The following is a 4,430-nucleotide window of genomic DNA, read 5'->3' on the forward strand; positions in this document are numbered from 1 at the left end:
GGCCTTGTTTGGGGCAGTCAGCTGAAGGTAGCCGTGGGCCCTGGGCACATGTTCATGGGAACATGACATCTAGGGGAGGATGGGCATCTGGACAGGATGGTCAGGAACCCCTGATAAAATTCTTACCAGCCTCCCCCCTCTTTCTCCCTTTAAAAATAAACAGCAGAAATTTATTTCTCACAGTTCTGGAGTCTGGAAGTCTGAGGTCAGGGTGTCAGCCCAGGAGAGTTCTGGTGAGCATCCTTTTCTGGGTCACAGACTCCTGACTTCTCACTGTATCTTCACGTGGCCAAGAGCAGAGAAAGGAAGCAAGCCTTCTTGTTCTGTCTCTGACTATGGCACTGACCACGGCTTTTGTGGTTTTGGAGAAGGCCACCATCCCTCTTCCTGCTCTGGCCAACCGTAAATGGTGACATTTTCACCAACTGCCCTGTCCCCCCAGTGAAGTCATCTCATGCAATGGTGAGCCTCTGAGTCTGCGTGTTTGAAACTTCAGTAACACTCTGAAAGCTGTGGGCCGCTTTACAGCAGGTGTCTCTGATACAAGCTGCAGGTCGCTAAACACTGCTGCCTGTTTCACCTCTGCACACTTTTTTTTTCAACCTTGGCTTGACAGGAAGCTCCTGTTTGGCCTCCCTGGATTAACTGAGTCTCTTCCCAGAGCCCCGGGGAGTGTCAGCACTGGAGTGTTTATTCCAAATGTCTCACCACTCATGCTTCTTTAGCTTTCTTAAATCCTTTTGTCTTTTTATTTCCAGTTTGGCCAGTACCTGCCATTCTTTTCACCTCATCAAAAGGTTGAACGAAACAATGTTTGTTCACCAGATTTCCCATGGAACCATGCTTCTGGGGAGTATCAGAGAGGCAAATTGTTTCTGTGTTCTCCAGCCTCTGTCCTGGGCCTTGGTCCTCCCAGCTTGGCTGTGTGCATGACCTTGGGAGTGTGCCCGCCTCCAGGTGGCCACCCTTACCCCCCCGTCCCACTGTACTCTGTTTCATCATCATTTCAACCCCTTCTCCACCCAACCTTGCTGTTCCAATCCCAGAGTTTGTTTCTCCTAGTGTTTTAAGCTCTGCAGTGCCCTTTGGAGGTCATTGTAGATGTACTGTGCCTTTGAGAAGAGGGCCTGACAAGTATATACATGCAATTTGGGGCCTTTGCTTGATACTGGTCTGTTGCTGTGGTACTTTTTTTAATTAAAAGGGAGGGAGGTATGAGCGTGGGCTGAAGACAGGACTGGGGTCATCAAGACTTGAACCTGATCTATCTCTGACATTGAGTCTCCCTCTGGCCTTGAGTGAGTTCCTTAAATTTTGAATGAAGACTCTAATGAAAGGTCCAGGAGTTTCTTGGGGACATGCTAAATATTGTTGAAAACACTAATTATTGAAAATATCTTCTCAACGGCACAGCTGTATCCGTTGGCAAATGCCAAATTTCTTTTTGCAAGTCCAGGGTCAGGTACCCTAGCTTCCCTCTGCTTGAGCATCGCCAGATAGCTGTCTCATTTTTCATCAAAATAGGAATAGCAGGCATGGGCATTCATTAATTGTAGCTATTAAAAAAACAAACAAACTCCTGAGCAAATTCAAGTAGAATGTGATTGTGAAAGCCAAGGTCTGTTGCCAAAGAAAGGTGTGTTTGTGTGTGTGTGTGTTCGCTCTGGGCTACCTGCTATGTTATGTAATATCTGATCCTTGACCCCTGGATGCTATCCAGCGAGTAGCTGGTTGGATTTGGGGTCTAACATGCCTTGGGAGCTGTTCATAGCCTTGCTGGGAACTAGATGACTATGGCGCTTCAATCCTGCTTGATAAACAGTCTCTTCCCCTGGTCCATCTGACACAGCCCGGCTGGTTTGCAGGGCCGGCAATCGCCTACTGTGTCTCTAGAGAAAGGCTCTGAATGGTCAGCGAGGAGCTGCCACAGAGCTCTTGGCAGCCCATCCCAGGTTTGCAGGAAGGGTTTTGGGGAATTTTGAGGACATCTATTCTTCTATGCAGGGATTTATAGGCTTTCTCTGTTAAGGAACTTTAACATTCTAAGCAGCTGCTTGAGTTTTTTGGAGGGAACGTATGTGTTACTTCCACTCTAAGCCAGGCTCTTTCCTTGGGGCTGGGCCAAGGCCTGTTGCTGCCAGTGCACAGGGCCTAGGGGACCGCTACAGCATTGGATTTGTCTAGAACAGCCTATTTTTAGCTGTTGGGTGAATCAAAATGATATTTGTATCACACCACCTGAGTCAACCAAGCTAGGCTGCTGTAATGTAACCAAGATACAGACTAATCTGAGGCACCTAATGGTAGGGGCAGTGGGCTGCACTGCTAGACAGCTCTGCTCCACACACACACTCAGGGCCCAGAGTCTTTCCATCTTGCAGCTCTGCCATCCTGAATCCTTAAGCTTGTTTCCATGATTACCATAAAACCAAGTTCCAGTCAGCAGAGTTGGGGAAAGAGCATGGAGGGGCCCACCTGGTCCGATGTCACACCTGTCACTTCCACTCCATTCTGCTAAAGAGAGCTTAGTGACCAGGCCACATGTGCCACAAGGCTTGAGTAATGCTGTCTCTACCTAGGCAACTTGGCACCAAGTCACTGCTCTGTTATTGTGGAAGAAGAAGTGAATGGATGTAGTGCATAGCTAGCAGCCTCCCCATAGCCTATTCTTTTAAATCATTAAGATACTTTACGAGTTCTGTGTTCAAAGCCTGCCCTCAGGGCTGGATTCATGGGTGGGAGGCCTGTGTGCTTGTGCTTGGTTTAATGCCCGGCTATTGCCATTTGAAATTCTAAATAATTTTTTAATAAGCTTTCATTTTTCACTGGGCCCACAAAATCATGTAGCCAGTTCTGCCTGCCATTTCCCAAATTAGCATTTTCATTCTACCCTATTCAATATTAACTGAAAATCCATTTTATAGTCAGACAATCATGAAAGGTCACAGGAGGGATGGGATGCAAAGGTGAGTAAGGTTCAACATCTGGCATCTTCCAATTCAGCAGAGGGGTGAGAGAAGTGGAGTAGTTATCATTCAGAAGAGTCCTCTACACGCTGCTGTGAATATTCCTGGGGTGGCCTCTGATGGCGGTGGTGTTGTCAGGGGGTAGCGGGTGGTGGTGTAAGATATTAGCTCTGGATAGGATAGTCTTTAAATGAATTGTTTCAAGCCTACAAGAAATAGAGAGAGTAATCTTACAACTATCTATGTATCCACCCCTTAGTTTTGTCAACTCTTGATATGTTACCATGCTTGCTTCAGATATTTTTAAGAAATTTGAAAATTACACATAGAGTTGAGCCTCCTTTGTGTCTCTTCCTGAATCTCATTCCCCTCCCTCCCACCTAGAAGCGATCATGTCCCGAATTTGGTGTCCATCATCCTCAAGCATAGCATTTTTCACTGCTTCTATATGTATCCATAAATAATTTTTAGTACTTTCACATGTTTTAAATTTTATAAAAATGGCAGCATATTCATTCATTAATTCAACAAATACTTACTGAGTAGCTACTATGGCCAGGCACTGTTTTCGGCACTGGGGGTGGGGGAAATGCTGGCCAAGTCCACCGAGCGGGCCGTCACCATTGCTGGTGTGCTGCAGTCTGTCACCGAGTGTACCAAGCAGATCTGCCTAGGCATGCTGGAGATGCTCTCCCAGTCCCCAGAATGGAGAGTCAAGACCATTTTGTACCAGCCCATGCCAGATAGATCTCTAGTCATCTGTGAGGGTGGCCAAGCTTGGTGCAGAGATGCTGCAGGCTACCGCACACCAGCGATGACCTGGAAGGACCACCTCTAGAGGCCTGCTCAATTCAAGGACAACACACCATTTCTCCACTCCATCTGGCTAAGCTGAACCAGGTGGCAAGACAACATTCTCACTTTGCCGTGATGCACGGTGAGACTGGATTTGCCAGAATTGACTCCAGCCTTCCAGAGATCAAGGCTGTTGGGCAAGTTTGGATGCATTTAGTCAAACTACCCATGAACTCACCATTTCAAATAGCTTAATTGGTTGCATAGTCAGGTACCAAGGCACCAACATTAATGCTATCTGCCAGATGTCTAGGGCCTAGATCAGAACTGCCAACCCAGTGGAAGGCTCTCCTGGAAGGTAGATTACTGTCACTGGTTCTGTTGCCAGTATTAGTCTGGCCCGGAATCTAATCAATGCCAGGCTATCCTCTGAGAAGGGCATGAGGGGCAGCTAGAATGGTGTAGGTTCACTCATAACCCCTTTATGCTGTATTCTCATAATCCAGCTGTGCAATTTCTGGTCAGTGATTTCCAGGTTTTAAATTATTTCTAAGTGTTCAGTTTCTACACAACTTTATCTTCCCCTGGAATTTAAAAATCACATTCTCTGTTCAGTTGTTAATGCTGGGATTCATATTTAGCTTATTTTATCAGCTTTTCTCTATTTTT

At 46.5% G+C, this 4,430-nt stretch overlaps 1 pseudogene; it reads left to right on the forward strand.

The window, feature by feature from the left end:
* The first annotated feature begins 2,934 nt into the window (after nt 1–2,934).
* On the forward strand, nt 2,935–4,216 carry LOC136132252 (poly(rC)-binding protein 1-like; annotated as a pseudogene).
* The last annotated feature ends 214 nt before the right edge of the window (nt 4,217–4,430 follow it).

The sequence above is a fragment of the Phocoena phocoena genome, chromosome 1 (assembly GCF_963924675.1).
Source record: "Phocoena phocoena chromosome 1, mPhoPho1.1, whole genome shotgun sequence".
NCBI lineage: Eukaryota > Metazoa > Chordata > Mammalia > Artiodactyla > Phocoenidae > Phocoena > Phocoena phocoena.